General features: G+C 38.6%; 1 long non-coding RNA gene across 2 annotated transcripts; it reads left to right on the top strand.

Moving 5' to 3' along the window:
* Window positions 1–8,781: 8,781 nt before the first annotated feature.
* Window positions 8,782–11,913, top strand: LOC137048202 (uncharacterized). Of its 2 annotated transcripts, none has more exons than XR_010899340.1 (3): window positions 8,782–9,374; window positions 9,645–9,691; window positions 11,735–11,913. It is a non-coding gene; the product is annotated as an uncharacterized lncRNA (long non-coding RNA). The 2 variants fall into 2 exon arrangements; XR_010899339.1 differs by lacking the exon at window positions 11,735–11,913 and having other exon boundaries at window positions 8,782–9,005; window positions 9,276–9,374; window positions 9,645–10,232.
* Window positions 11,914–16,376: the final 4,463 nt, after the last annotated feature.

The raw sequence follows: 16,376 nt of genomic DNA, 5'->3' as shown, positions 1-16,376 counted from the left end.
AAAGCACTATTTTTTTTTTAGATATCTGCAGGTTCGCAGTTTTGTCCGGCACGCACACCCTCAGTTTCCTAACCTCCCTGGTGTTACTCCCATTGACTTCTTCCTCAAATGTATCCATGTTATGAAAGGTATGCTCTCCCATTTTTATAAAGCAATCTGCGCCTTGCGAGAAAGCTCACTTGCATCTATTAAAGATCAGTGGGAGGAGGATATAGGAGAAAATATTTCTAAAGAACATTGGGAAAAGATTTTACACTGCGTGCACTCCTCATCCTATGGTCTGATGCAGTGCAAAATCCTTCATCGCACCCACTGGACCAAAGTCAAACTTTCTAAAATATATTCCGATGTGGATCCCATGTGTGATCACTGTCATCAGGCTTCCACGACTACTCTGCATATGTTTTGGTCCTGTCCAGCTTTACACAAATATTGGTCTCAGATCTTTAAAACATTATCTGAAACTCTTGGAATTCACGTTGAACCTTTGGCTCTCACAGCTTTATTTGGCACCCTCTCCCTTAAGCTTGCCATCCCAAAATATAAGTCTGATTTTGTAGCTTTTGTTACACTCCTGGCAAGACGTCTAATTTTAATAAATTGGAAATCGCCTTCACCCCCTACTCATCCGTCATGGATTAAAAATATGTTTTATTTTATCAAAGACATACAATGAAGGTATCTTCTGATAACTTCTATAAAATGTGGGGTCCTTTCCTAGATTGTGTAGGAAAGTAAATGTTCTTAAACTCCGGTTTATCTATCTCCTCTGGCATTTAAGAATATCTTCTTACACCTGTGATTCTAATTTGTAGATGTTTTTTTTTTTTTTGGATGACCAAGCTTTTAATGGTTCTTTATTTACTTTACTATCATTATTTATTTATTCTTTATTATTCTATCATATGACAGATTCATAATTGTACTTCCTATTTATTCATTTTTAATTATTTTTCTTAATTATAATTTATTTTACTTAGAACTTTCCTTGTTATGTTTCCACTGTCCTTTTTATTAACAAGAGGGACAGACTATAATACATATATGGGATATGCCAATGGTATTTGTAATTGTATGATGTATTGTGTTTATGTTGAGAAAATTCCAATAAAGTGAGAAAAAATAAGAAGAAAAAGAATCCATAACTCTGAAGTTAGAGTTTTCATCAAAACATCACAGTAACATTCTAATCCATCATGCAAATATATGCTTTTATTTCATCCAGATTGGAGTATTACAACTTCTTGTATTTGGGGTTGTCTAGAAACTTGCTCTCAAGGTTGCAGCTGGTGCAAGCAGCCAGACAGGCACAAGGAAATGGTCTAGCATTTCTCCGGTTCTGGCCTCTTTGCTCTGGCTTCCTGTTGATTTAATATAAAGTCCAATATAAAGTTGTGATCATGGTTATATAAAGTATACATATAAATATAAAGGTTTGATAAATGTTTTTAAAGGTTTGCATTGACTTTTATAATAGATGTCTAATGCAGGAGGGTGTCATAACTCACCCGCAATCTCCTCATATGGAGTCAGAAGCATCTGAGGTTACTTCATGCCATTCACATCCCGGGAGACCTGAATCATGCAGCTGAAAAGCACTCAAGGTTTCAGCCACTTCCTGAAGAATGGAGACTCCATCCCAAGGTTTCAGCCACTTCCTGGAGAATGGAAACTCCATCCCTAGAGGGTTCAGCTGATTTGGAAACAGTTTGGTGACTTGTCTCCCACAACTCTTCCCATTGCCACTTGTTTTACTCCCTGACAGAGTGAACCCTTAGCACGGATGCACTTGTGCTCACACACTCTGAGCAATTTATCTGCAGAAAGCTCCCTTTGAGCCTTTGCAATCAGTGTATAAGTAACTGGGACCTGCTCAGTGTCATCGCTTGCTTGCCATTCTACTCCACGGACTGGATATGTGCGATATTTCCTCAGGCGAGTTTCCTCCTCTAAAGCCCTGAGTTCCTCTAGCACTGCTGATGCCAACAACAGAGTGCATGCCCACTCTTCCAGCCCAGTATTAGGCCTCCATGTGCATGGTTCTCTTGCTGGGCAAACCCCACATGTTTTTCCACTGTAAGCCTTTGCTACCACTGGGGTTGAAATATTCCACCCTTCAGACTGGATACTCCAGTGTATTCCATATGCATCCATATGCATATGTGTATTCTGTAAGTCCTTCCTTCAGACAGGCACTGAGTTGCATATTTCCACGGAGGCTATGCTTCCTAGTGTACCTTGGTATTCTTGTGTTAAGTCAAGTCCTTTGTCCGTGCTAATCTCACAACAGGGAGCTTGGCCTTGCGCAGGACACTGGAACTGCGCAGGACAGCCATGTGGCATGATTAGATTGGACCCCCATTCATCAGTCACTGATGTGACTCGGAATGACTAAACGAAAGGGAACAACTCAGTTATGTATATAACCCTCGTTCCCTGACATTACGTCCCTCTGCCTCTATTCAGTCTCGGTGTCCCTGTGGTTTCTGATTACCAATCACTCTGATCACTGCCACCTTCTGCACTCATCACCTGGGCTATTAATATGTGTGTCTAACCCAGTCTTGTTGTCAGATTGTTGCAGTTTGTCCAGTGGTTCCTGTATGTTCTTGTGTTCCTGGGTTTGGTCCTTCGTTCTGGAGTTTCGCTTTGCTCCTGCAACACAGACTATCGTAGCAAGCCTACTTCAGAGTGACACAAGACCCTCCGCCTGATCACTCTGTCTGGGTTTATTCTGCGATAACCTGGGTGTACATTATCCCTTACATATTAAATCCTATAGAGCTGTAAGGCTGGAAAAAAATAGCAGATGCCAAAAAGTCTAATCGAGGAACAAGGACTCTCTGAGAAAACAAAGGAAATTAACATCTGAACTGTCCCTGACACACCACTGGAGACTCACCTCAGTATCAGCTAATCTACATCTGTCCCTGTTGACCCCCTCTCCCCCAATTCCTATGCTCCCTCATGCGGAGATCAATGAAAATACACCCAAAATCTCTCACTTAAAATGTCAATCCATACGATAAAGTAGTATATCTTTTTGAAATTGTTTGAAATGTCTCAGTGCGACTGGTACAAAGATCTCATCCTCACAGAAGTTAACCAAAAGATAATCAATGTTTTAAGAGTTTAAAGATATCTTGCCTTGGTATGGTGGTTGTGGCGTTCATCAATTTTGTCAATAGAGGTCTATAGGACTTGATTAATGCAATTTCCCATCGTTAACATTTGAAAGAGTTTTTGCATCTGGTCTGGGTATTTAAAGAAACGTTGCAAAGAGATCAGGGCTCGATACTGTATTCAGGTCAGCCCGTAATGCTGGAGGTTTTAACCCATGAGAGAGAGAGAGATCGACTAAATGAGTGTATTGTTTTCAGGTGGGCATAAAGGATTTAATTCCAATTCTTCTTTATCTGACTCCATTTAATCATAATTTCGGATTTAGGTTAGAATGCCAATTGGTTATTTGGTCATTAATATTTAATAGTTTAATCACACATTTAATTATTCAGTTTAAACCTTTGTTGAAATTACACGTTCATAAACTGAATAATTCCATATGTCAGAATCAATCAAAGTGTAACAATTTATTGACAGTCAGGTAAATATATAATGCCAATTACATAATCAATTTTAAGTTAATAACATCAAATACTCTAAAGTAAATTTGAATGAAATATATACCTGACTTATGAAGATTACATAATGCTGCATGGGTTAAAACATCTACACTGTAAAAAATTATTGTTGGTTTTTGTTGGTTTAACTTAAAAAAGTAAGTAACCTGGTTGCCTTAAAATTTTGAGTTTATTGAAATTAAACATTTGAGTTGATATAACGAAGGAAATTTGTTTAATAAATGGAAACTCAAAATATTATTATATCTAAACCACATAAAAAATGTGATGAATCATGAAAATAGCACTATTTGGCATGTTTCACTGCGTCATCAGAAATAAAACACACACGATTACCCAATATGCTTAAAAAATCTTTTAATAATATTTAAATAAAGGTTGACGAATCGCAAAACATGTTCATTGTATTAACTCAAAAATGTAATTTCAATGAACTCAAAATTTTAAGGCAACCAGGTAACTTTTTTTCTAAATAATTTTTTACAGTGTAGCATTACTTCGAGGAATGACACAAATCAAGCAGAGATACTTACTTGTCTTAGATACTAACTCTGCATCGGTTTTTAATCCTTTCAGGACACATAACGTTATCTCCCTCCACATCAGATATCAAATCCTCTCATCATAACAAACAGCACAGATATTATTTAAATAAAGATTTATCATGAAGTAGTTAGATGTTTTAGTTTTTTGTTAGACTTTGTAATATTCCATACAATTAGCCTATATATTTAACACATCCAGTACAAAAACATTGGCTAATGAGCCAATAAGTGTTCCTCTTCCACCATCTTCTGGGTATAGTGATAATTAATTATTTCTTCTTCATTTTTTTTATATTATGTTGTTAATGTACTAATGTTATTTTGATACTAGAAGATACACAACAACAACAGGTGAATATAAAGGAATGATGCTAGCATACACAGAATTTACCCAAGAACTAAGTTGCAAATAGTCTTTTTGGTTACACTTTATTTTGATAGTCCACTTTAGACATTCTACTAACTATAAGTAACTTTGCAACTACATGTCAGCTAACTCTCATTAGAGTATTAGTATACTGTCAGTAGACTGGTAGGTTATGGTTAGGTGTTAGGGTTCGGGTTAGTAGAATAAGTTGAATTGTAGTTGCCAATTTAGTTATAGTCAGTAGAATGTCTGTTGGGGGACCGACAAAATAAAGTTTTAGTAAATATTAATCAGACAGTCTACAAATACTCTAATGACAGTTAGTTGACATGTAGTTGCAAAGTTACTTATACGTAGTTAGTAGAATGTCTAAAGTGGACTATTAAAATAAAGTGTTACCATGTTTTTTTTTTAAAAGGGCAACCAATTTATTAAACTCTTTATATTTAGGCCATAGACCGTAAAAGGTGCTGACATCGTGGGACCGAGTCCGCAGTAGCGATTTCGGGACCGGAGTTGTGCAGACTTGATATGAAAAGCACAGACAGTTGCGATATCAAAAGCCCGCCCACACTCTCACAGATGGAGAACAATTAATTATGTTGGTGTGAAATAAACAGTTATGGAAATCTAGAAATTAAAGCTAAAGCTCCAATCTGCTCCCAAAAATCCTGAAAAAAGTCCGTTAGTGCCTCAGTGACAACTTCACTCAGAGAATACGTCAATCTCAGCTGTGAATCATAAATGGACTGCATTTATATAGCGCTTTTATCCAAAGCGCTTTACATTTTTGCCTCACATTCACCCATTCATTCACCGACAGCGATGTCAGCCATGTAAGGCGCCATCCAGCTCGTCGGGAGCAGCTGGGGTTAGGTGTCTTGCTCATGGACACTTCGACACTTGGTCAAGTGGAACCGGGGATTGAACCACCAACCTTCTGGTTTGTAGACAACCTACATGAACCACTGAGCCACTGCCGCCCAATCATGATGTCACACCCCCCGTTTTTATAGCATCAAATAACTAAGTAAAACGTCTCTGGTTACGACTGTAATAGCGTCTCGTTCCCTGTTCTCAGGGAACTAAGGTTACAGTCGTAACCAGAGACGTTCCCTTTCGAAAGGGAACTTGCGCTGCGTCAGCTGATGCTACGGGGAACAATATACCCACGCCGCCATGCTGATGGGAGTGTATGCCCCTTACTGGCAGTGACAACTGCCCGGACAAGAATTTGAATGAAAAGTCTGAACCACTCCCCTTCTGGTCACACTAGGCTGTCAGTGACGGCATTCCCTACGATCATAGCCCAAGCTATATGCCTAAGAGAGGACCTTATTAAATTTTTACCTGAGGTCTCTTACCCTCGGCTGCTCAAAGGCCTGGGACCAACTACTTCAACAGAAGGGGTTTCTTTAAGGGAATGTGGGTAGGGGGCCCGAGGGCGCCCCAGCCAGCCACTATTCGGGAAATCCTTCACCGAATGCCACCAGGAAGGCCTGACCTGGCATCACTTATATGGGACACCCTGGCTTGTCCAGCCCTGTCTGTTTAAAAACAGAGCCTCCAGACTTTTGCTTACTCATGAGCATCCAGACTGAGGGACTGCAAACTGGCAGTGTCCCCCTCAAACCGGAACTCGGAGACGGGAATCCTGGAGAGCAGTACTCAGCATAGTGCTTTCTAATCCTTGCAAGCGAGGGGAGTTTCTTCTGCTCGATCCTAGGATCTACTGAACACATATATTACAGGGGTGCTCAGGATGCCGGACAGGCCTACGGGCTGATCTAACGGGAGGCCCAGAGGGGGGCCTGACCGTCTGATTAGGCTGAGGCGGCCGTAAGCTTGCAGACGACCCTCGCTGAGGGGAGCTCTTAAGCCTGCCTGATAGGTAAACCATGCTGTAGGCTGGCAGGTCCCTGTCCTGAAGGGACCGCGCATCAGAAACGGCGTCTCGTCATGCTAGAGCATGAGCCTGCCCTCAGGTACTGCCAGCTAAGGCTGGGACCCGACAACGGGCAACCACTAGCTGTCAGCATAAAGCCAGTTATGTGTTCCCGTCCAAGGGACTCGTTCCCCCCAGGGAGGCCCGATGGAGCCTCTACCTGGCACCGTTCAGGCTAGCTGTTAAAGGCCACAGGGAGGTGGCTTAACTGGTCCCCTCAGGGAGGCCCATGAGGCCATCAACATCAGAAGCCACACATGCTAGCTGCGCAAGTGTCCAAACAGTGGAGTTCGCCCTCAGGGAGGCCTGGCGAGGCCTACTACCTGGCAGCAAGGCCTGCTAACGGCTAGCTTGTCACCGAGACCAGATCCGGGAATCCATTCTCAGGGAGGCCCAGAGGGGCCTACCACCTGCTACTAGTAGCTGGCACTGGGGCCGGGGAACGACCTCAGGGAGGCCTGGTGAGGCCTGCCAACTGAGGGCAGAACATGCTAGATGCACTGGTTAGCAACCGTGCTCACTGTCATATGGAACTGCCTGTTAGCAGCTTGTGCTAGCCGTCCAGTGACTGATGCCCAAGCACACCCCCTCGGGGGAGGCCAGAAGAGGCCTGATCACCTCCGGCAGACCCTTAGGGAGGCCCAGAAAGGCCATCCACCTGACCTCAGTCGACACAAACTATCTGATAGCTAGAGACTGGGAACTCATTCCCACAGCAAGATACACTAGTTACCCGAGCACCCAAGAGCGGCAGCTAAACACCCGGTGCTCTTCTGAAAACCACCAGCTGGTGGCGCTTGAGAGCGTTTTTCCAGCTGAGGTACTTTGGTTGCTATGATATAGAATATCCATGGCAGTAATGTGTTACTAGTATCTCATTTTGAAGAATATTACTGAATTTAGAAATGAAGTAAAAAAAACGTATTAACTTCTCTATTATTGTTGTTCAGTTGGTGTACAAGTTGGATGATTGGTAGGTGTAGTTTTTGTCATGCCCCTCCTCCACTGTGATTGGATGGCCTGGTAAAAAATGACAGTGACGAGTAATGCCTATTACCCAACATTAAACATTACAAACAAAACAAAACAAAACAAAACAAAACAAAACAAAAAAGTTGGGGCAAATCAACTCTTGAAATAGTATTATGGTAGGCCTGCCCTACATAGTGCATCAAAATGCAATGTTATCAGTTTGCCTAAATGAAAACACAGAACGTTTAGATGTTTTATGCACCATTTACCCGTGGTAGGGAGCAGGTGTAAATTTCTTTCGTACCAACTAACATTTTAAAAATACAAATAAAATTGTGAATCTGAACATTTATGTCAGCGTGGCTTTACGAACGATTTACACACAAATTCGTCCTGCTCATGTTTCATGAATGAGGCCCATTGTATTTATTTGTGAATCTAATTAATTTTTTGGAAACTCCAGCATATATTTGTGGATCTCATTCTATTTACTTGTGAATTTGTAAAAAAAATTGTGAATCTCTTTACATTTATTTGTGGATAACAATCTATTCATTTGAAATAATACAACACAACTACCCCCATAAAAATAAGATACGATACATATTCCTTTCAGAGAATGTAGAATTAATGTAAAGTAAGTTAAGTCTCATCATGTCATATGTGATTGTGTCTATCCCTCATTTTAACATGCTTAAATCAAGCAGCTGCCTATTCCATCTTCCATTTGAAGCAAATCTGTGATGACTCACATTTAATCATTTAATATTATATAGCCAGATCCATCCATCAACAGTAAAAAGAAACCTCAACATAGATGATAAGTTTGAGTCTCCTGATAAAGAGACCATATAGACATATGTTAACATTCAGCACCTTAAAAATGCTTTCCAGGGTCCTCAAAAAACCTGGGCTAATGGTGTTTGATTGTATTGATGGCTGCTGTATATTACATCATTGAGAAGAATTTCATGGAATAGTGACTTTAAATTTAATTTCTTTTCCTACACAAAGCTATCATAAGGTAGCCTGATGTGGCCATACTCAATTCTAGTCAGAATATGAGTCTGAAACTGCTCCATTGGGCTGCACTGTAAAACCTAACAGTGAAATTCACTAAATGAAATAAGTTCATTTTACTTAATGTTACCAAAAAAGTTAATTCAACTTAACAAATATGTGTGATGTTAACTCAAAAATGTATTATTGTAAGCAAACCTCAATCTAAATAAGTTACTAAAACATTTTAACTCTAATGGTTTAAGTTACAGATATTTATTTAATCTAGTATTTTACATCTATGGCCAATTAAATAACTAAAAGCTGATAAAATAAATAAATAAACAATAGTATATACATTAATCTACCTCATATTAAGCCTACAGTCTTACATTAAGCTCTTTTAAAGTCATTACATTTAGTCATGTCAAAGTATCATCCCAGTGAGTTTCCGAGGTAACAAAAACCGCACCATTTTCCCTCCTTCAGTCCAGTCACAGCAGGACGGCTCGCGCTACAGTCAAGAAAAACAAAAGGTAAGCGTTTCAAACTTATTTATTCATATTTCGCTCATGTTTGAACGTTTTCAGTGTTATTTTCGTACCTCTTTTATGTTTATCCGAAGATTAACCAGCTCAGTAATGTTGTGTGTAAAGTTAGCCAGCAAACAATCTAACATTAGGAGCAAATGCGCTATTGCACCAGTGTTATCAACGGTAATGTACACGTTTGGAGTTAATTATGCTGTTTTACACTGCAGTTTGTCAGCGGGGAATTAAAAAATATATGTTTGTGCTTTCTCACAGTCGGACAGATAAACGCTGGCTTTTGAGACAGTTGGCCATCTTTCCATGTCTCTCGTCTCGTGCCACAGTGACGTTAACTAACTTACGTTAAAGCAAAAGGTAACGTTAATGCAAACTCACGCATTCCTTATATTACAATCGTTTTAAATGTATTGTTAATCGAATTCGAGTTTCCTCTATCATATGTGATGCTAGTTAATTTGACTAAAGCAGCTGAAGCTCCGGGGTGAACAAAGTGACTTGAGGAGCATTTTAGATCCTGTTTTGCTAACGTTAGATAAAATTTTAAACTGTTATTTGTTTCTCATGACGTTTTCTCATTTGAAACTCACACTAACACATTGTTGCCATGCTTTTAAATCTTTTCAGAGCAAAGACGAAGGTGCAATGGCAGCAACGTGGCTACAATTCTATGAGTAAGTAAGTTAGAATTAACATTGAACAAATCAATGGAATTTTGTAACGTTACTGTGCAAAATGCAAATGATAACGTTATGAACAGTTACATAATGTTCATACAAATATAAGTTTGTTCTTCAATTTTAATTTTTGAATGAATTGCTATTTTTGCAAACGTAATTATGACCATAAATGTCTTTTAGCACAACTTGTAAGTCTTCTGAAGCAATATGATTTTTTTAAAAGGCTTAAAGTCCAAAGTCCAGTCTGTCTATCATTCAAAGTCATGTTGTATTGCTTCAGGAGAATACTGGTCAAGTCTTGAAAGTTGTTGTTATAGTCGGCTTTCCTAATATAAACAGAAACATTTCGTGTGTTATATTTTCACTGGCAGTTATCCTGAAGTTGCCTTGGGTTTGTAAAGGTGTAAGGTAATTGGCAATGCTAGATTTGCAGTGGTTGAAAGAAGTCTTGTCATGAATCATAAAAAAAACTACGATCCTGGCAGGTCTGTTACTATTTAAAAGGAAGAGTCAGGAGATGTTTTCAAGACACAAGGTAGGACACATGTCAAAACTACATTACATTTATTTAGCAACATGTTAACCTTTCAGCTGCCACCAGCATAAATGCATGGTGTGGTTACAGTGACTGATAGTTGATCATTCAAGTTGTCTTAAATGTATAGTCCACTTGCCAATACAAATTCAGTCATGATTCATAAATTACCAACCCTCATATTGTTCCAAACACATAAGAATTTTATTAATCTGTCCATTGAAAATCTAGTCTTCAAAACGTTTAATTTAGGCTTTCATTAGCATATACATTGAGCACAGCAAAAGCTTATTTGACACATAATAAACCAATCTCAGCTCAAGCTTAAAGGAATCGTTCACCCTGATTTACTCCCCCCCCCTCAAGTCCTCCTTGGTGTAAATGACATTCTTCTTTCAGACGAATACAATCAGAGTTATATTAATACGTGTCCTGGCTCGTCCAAGCTTTATAATGGCAGTGAATGGCAGCCCAAAATTTGTAGCCCAAAAAAGTGCATCCATCCATTTTAAAAGTGCTCCACACGGCTCCGGGGGAATAATAAAGGCCTTCTGAATTAAATCGATGGGTTTGTGTAAGAAAAATATCCTCTCGTGATTCAAAACGCTTGTGCAACGCCCGACATCATCGTCACATCATTTATGTTTTTTACGCTGCGTCCGCCGTCAACGCCGTGGCTGTTATGCTTTTTTACGCTATATCCGACGTCATCGTTGCGCCGGAAACTAGTTATTTTCTTATTTTATAACGAGTTAAATATGGATATTTTTCTTATATAAACCCATCGATTCACTTCGGAAGTACTTTATTAACCCTCCAGAGTCATGTGGATTACTTTTATAATGAATAGATGCACTTCTTTGGCTTCAAATTTTGGACAGCCATTTACTGCCATTATAATGCTTGGATTAACCAGGACATTTATTAATACCGCTCTGATTATATTAATCTGAAAGAAGAACGTAATTTACACCAAGGATGTCTTGCCATTATCCATTTAAAATTTGTTAATCAAATCTGTCTTGTTTCACCTTGTCTACACCGGATGTGAGCAGCGCGACAGGACAAAAGAGCCCCTTATAGTCCGTTATGTTGTCTACACTGGATGCGGCGTGATGTGAGCGACAAATCTTTGACAGTAAACTGTTGCCTCTTTCTATTTATGACATACTGACATGAAAAACAAATGTTTTGCAATGTGTGCATTATCGCTTGAATTCAATTCAATTCAATTCGTCATTCAATTCAAGGTCTAGAACAAATTGGCTGATACACCCCTGAAAATGTTTTTCTCCCAATTAAACCTTGCTGACAAACAACTTAACATCTTTACAAAATTGAACTACAGGGTTTTAAATAAGCACACGCCCAATTAAATCAACAATAATCCGTTCCTTATAACAACGTTTTTTTTATTTATGAAAATTGAAATATGGTGTCTGCCCTGACAAGGGTTATTTTTATATGTGGTGACATACAAACTTTTTTTCCAATGCATATAGAAAAAGGAGCTTGACCAGGTGCAGAAGCCAACAGTCACCATCCTTACTGTCGAGGAGGAAGAGGGAACGTTACCTTTAAACCCACTGGATGCTTTGATTGTCTTTAAAGATGAGGTGGTGATGTCTGCCAAGTCTTCGGTCAGTGCAATACACTTAGAGTACATTAAAGATCATACAGTGCTTTTGCTTTTTGAGGAAACGTACCTTTTTACATAATTTTATTTTATTTTATATGTTTTGTTATTTAAATGTTATGACTTTTTTAAACATGTTTGTGCTGTTTTATTTGGTGAAAAAGTCTAATATTTTTTGTCTAGTTATATTTGTGAACATATGGCATACTGTATTTATGATGTAAATGTTATATTTCAATAAATTACTTAAAAATACCCTCCTGTTCTGTCTTCATTTTGTACCAATGTTAGCTTGTGCTTAGTCTTATGTAACTTAATCACTTTGAGTTTGATGAACTTAAACCATTTGCCGCAATCTGTTTCCTAAAACCATTTAGGTAACCATGTAGTTGTTAAGACTTAGTTAGATTTGTTACCTGAATTCAAACTGAATTAATAAAATTAACTTAAAATCTTTAAGTTCAGTTTACTCTTAATAATTGATCAACACAACACTAAAATATAATTTTTAACACTTAAACAACACTAAAATATGAGTTAATTTAACTCAATGTATATGAGTTTTCAGTACTCATACTTAATGGTTTTAAAACTTAATTGGTTTGAAGCAATCGGTTTCCTCAAATGGTTTGAGTTACCGTAACTTGTTGGGTTTTACAGTGTGTGATTATGGCGCGTGTTTCAACCGAACCAGGAAATACATCAATTGCATAGACCTACAACCAATCAGAGCAACGAAGTGACGCATTGTCAAATGTCAATAGACGGAGCTCAACTGCACTGTGTTGCCAAGTCTGCGTTTTTTCCATGGGTTGAAGCAACTATTATGTGATATATAGACCCATGAGTGCGAATATTAGCAGGCAACCTTGCCAAAATAACACATTTTACCACCCAAACGCCATTTTTTCCCCGGAGAACCCCCCGAGAAGCTTTTGTTTAAGGATAGTAGTTGGCGGGTTTTGTTATAAAAACTTGGCAACCCTATCTGCACGCACGCTGGAATAAACGATCTTTGCTGGTGTTATAAAAAAAAAAACATAATTTAATGATATACAGAGTACTTACCCAACATGATCATCATTTCTGAGAGAAATTGTGAAGGCGAATGCATATACAAACAAGCTCTCCGTTTAGGATTCGAACAAATATAATCCAAGCCCCTTTGATTACGTTACTGTTGATCATCGGTCCATCATAGTCTAAAGCCCGGCCTGATGATTTCATTGGTCCGAACAGTTTCTGTTCGGAGATAATTACTCCTCTATGGAGTGAGGCCAGACCGAACTGCCCGACCTAAAAAATGTGTGGGCGGGGCTAAGTTTGGCTGGCATCCAGGCTAATCATAAGGCTTTAGACGAGTTAGAATTTAACACACAAGCAATATGAAATACTTTCACAATACTATTATAGTGCATTAACTTTTACCCTCATTACATGAAAGAGAACGTGGTCAGGACATTTTCCAAAAATTCTGTCCTTGGGGAAAAAAGGTTTGGAAACAAAAGGGGGAGTAAATGGTGACAGAATTATTTTTCATATTTTTAGTTTATTTTTTTAACTTTCTGTCAGTGTCACCATGGTGCAATGCAGGTAGCCATTCTGGCTCTGATGCTCATAGGGTGATTTCATGTGGAGTTGTGGGGAGGTTTGAGATTAGAAACCTTGACTAGAAGAGGAGAGGAGGAGGCAGACTCACAAAGCCACTATTGTTTGGCCTCCATGGTCATATTTAATGCAAGGCCACTGTGATTTTCTCAAAGCTCCCACCTGTTTTTCTCATTAAACCTCTCCACTGCACTTGGGTACCTTGCAGGTTCCACCCTCACTGTGTGCTTTGGTTAACTGTGTGGGAGAAACATTAGAAAATGAGATGAGGAAAAAACAACAACAATCAAACATAAAATAACGTACATTCTGCATTTGGGTGGTGGAATTAAATGAAACAGAAATCCAGACGATGAGGAGGAGGTGACTAGACAGACAAACACTATGTTACACTGGTAAGCGCTATATTAAAGCCTATTGGAAACCCAAACACATACAGAAAAATGCATGAGTACAGACAAACAAAGAAGATTCCTGATGGCCCAAGATTAAAATTCTTTACAAAACGACTGTCTATAAGTGTGCTCAAATATTCCTTTCTCTGCCTTTTCTGCAATGAGAAAGCAAAGTTTGAATTGACACATTAAACTACACTGGAAAAAAAACAATAAGTAGAATTTACTCAATTTTTATTTTGCAAGTTTTTGCGCAATTTTTTTTCAAGTAAATTTAACACCTAAGGAAATTAAGTAAATTTACTTAACTAAGTGCACAAGTACATATAACTTGGCCTGTTAAATTTTATTGAGTAATTTTTACTTACAAATTGGATGTAGTTAATATAATTAAGTAAATCTATTGACTCTTTTAAATGCCTTTTACTTGTTTTATACAGTGCTGGTTATTGACAAGCCAGACCCACATCAAGATGTTTGGTCTGGAAACTCACCATTGACAGGGCTCAATCCGAGGGGCGGGATAAACGGTTGTCTTTCAAACTCCCTCTGCACGCGATAGGATAGCACTACACCAACCAGAGCAACGAAGGTGAAACAGAGCTTGTTGATAGATTAAACATTCACCGTATCCGGACAACAAAACTCTGAACACATCTTCCCCTTTTAAGAATGACTTCAGTGCCGTTCTTTGTTCTTTTCTCAGAGAAAAGCTTAACTCCAAGTCTTCCAGAGTCGCGGTGAAAGCTGATTCGAAAGACTGCCGCCGTTCGCCAGTTTCTGTGTTTACTTAGAAGCACGCAAACGCAACTCGGCCGTCATTATGGCCCCGCCCACCAACTCTATACACGATGTGATTGGACCGGCAAGAGTTAGGGGAATACAGCTCAGAAGTGTATTGAGAGTTCCTAGACGACACTTGCCGGCAGATTAAATTTGCTGCCGCTAGGGTGCGTCTAGATTTCTAGGCTAGGTTGATACCATATTTTATATTAATTTAAATCACTGATCCTTTTAACACAGTTTACTTGTTTTATGTAGTGCTGGTTATTTTAAATTAAATTAAATGTTGCTTTTATAATGTGACAAAATAATACTGTGACAATGTGCAGTTAACATATACTGTATGTATCAAACCAAATCACATCGAAATCTTATCAAGGATAAACTTACTAATATACTGAGTAAGAAATTACGGTTTAAATCAACTTTAATAAAGCACACATCATAATTGTAAAATAAAGCAATTAGCCCCAAGAAGCTTATAGTTGGTTTACACTAAATTTAGCTGTGGGCCATTGTAAGGCACGACGCATAGCGCCCCCCTTAGCTGTTATAAAGTCATTGTAAACCACAGCTTCATGGGGCTTATTGCTTTTATAAAATGGTTATTCAATGTATGTAGCGATCTTTCATAAAACAAAACAAAGCAAATAATCTGTAATATTACAAATATTATTCTTCTGCCAAACAATGTTGTTCCTCGGAAGTTCCTCTGAAGTTTCTCTGTGGTTGCAGACTCTGGAGCATAAGTGTGTCATACATCTTGTCAGCTTCTGCAAGTTGCGCACCAAGACAGTTAACTTAGAGGATGTGACATGGCTTTCAGCAGACATGTCCTCTGCCGCCTCCAGTCTCAAGACCTATACAAAAACAATTAATAAAAACAAACTTAGTTTAAAATGAGGATAAGTAAATGTTTTATTGTAAACAAGCCCCATAACAAAAGCCCATATATACAACATGATACAAAGTATGGTCACCTCAACCGCATCAGCCATTGTAGTCCAGTCCTGGGGGGGAAACACGGGTAGCTTAATGTTGCTCATTATTGCAGAGAGGGGTTCCCGGAGGTTAAAAATCTCTCTAGCATTAAATAGGTGAGATTTCACCTAGTTTCAACATCATGAAGAAGGCAAAGCTGGGGCATCTTTCTGCAAGTTGTCTAGCTTCTCCTTTGCTGTGCAACTGGATTTAAAAAACACTACCACTCTCCTTACTTTGGATCCCATGTCATCAAGTTCTTTGACTGCAGCAAGACTGTCTTTTACAATAAGATTGAGAGTATGCACAAAGCATAGCAGATGCCTCATGTTTATTTATTTTATTTACTGCTGCAACCACATTTGCTCCATTGTCTGTAGTTACACAAAAACATTGTCCTGCAAGTCTGCCACTCCAGTCTTCCTTCAAATCTAACAAAGAAATAAGATTTCCTCAGATCAGATTATTTATTATGCACATAGTTTCCTGACTGTTCAACCTGAAGAGAGTAATTTCAACAGAATGAACATTATCAAATGGAATTTACCAAATGTTTTTGTATTATCCCTTAAATGCATGAATTGTTTGCCAATCATTCTTACATATTCGCGTCTTTAGCGACCTGGGTCTATATTTAGCATGGATGGATCTCTACCTGTCGGGATAATTTAAAACTCTCCTGATATCAATAACAATTACAGAAGAATAAAATAAAGCATTTTGGAGATTGGAAGGGTTCAG

Source organism: Pseudorasbora parva, chromosome 19 (genome assembly GCF_024679245.1).
Source record: "Pseudorasbora parva isolate DD20220531a chromosome 19, ASM2467924v1, whole genome shotgun sequence".
Classification (NCBI taxonomy): domain Eukaryota; kingdom Metazoa; phylum Chordata; class Actinopteri; order Cypriniformes; family Gobionidae; genus Pseudorasbora; species Pseudorasbora parva.
This window is presented reverse-complemented; position numbering and strand designations above follow the sequence as displayed.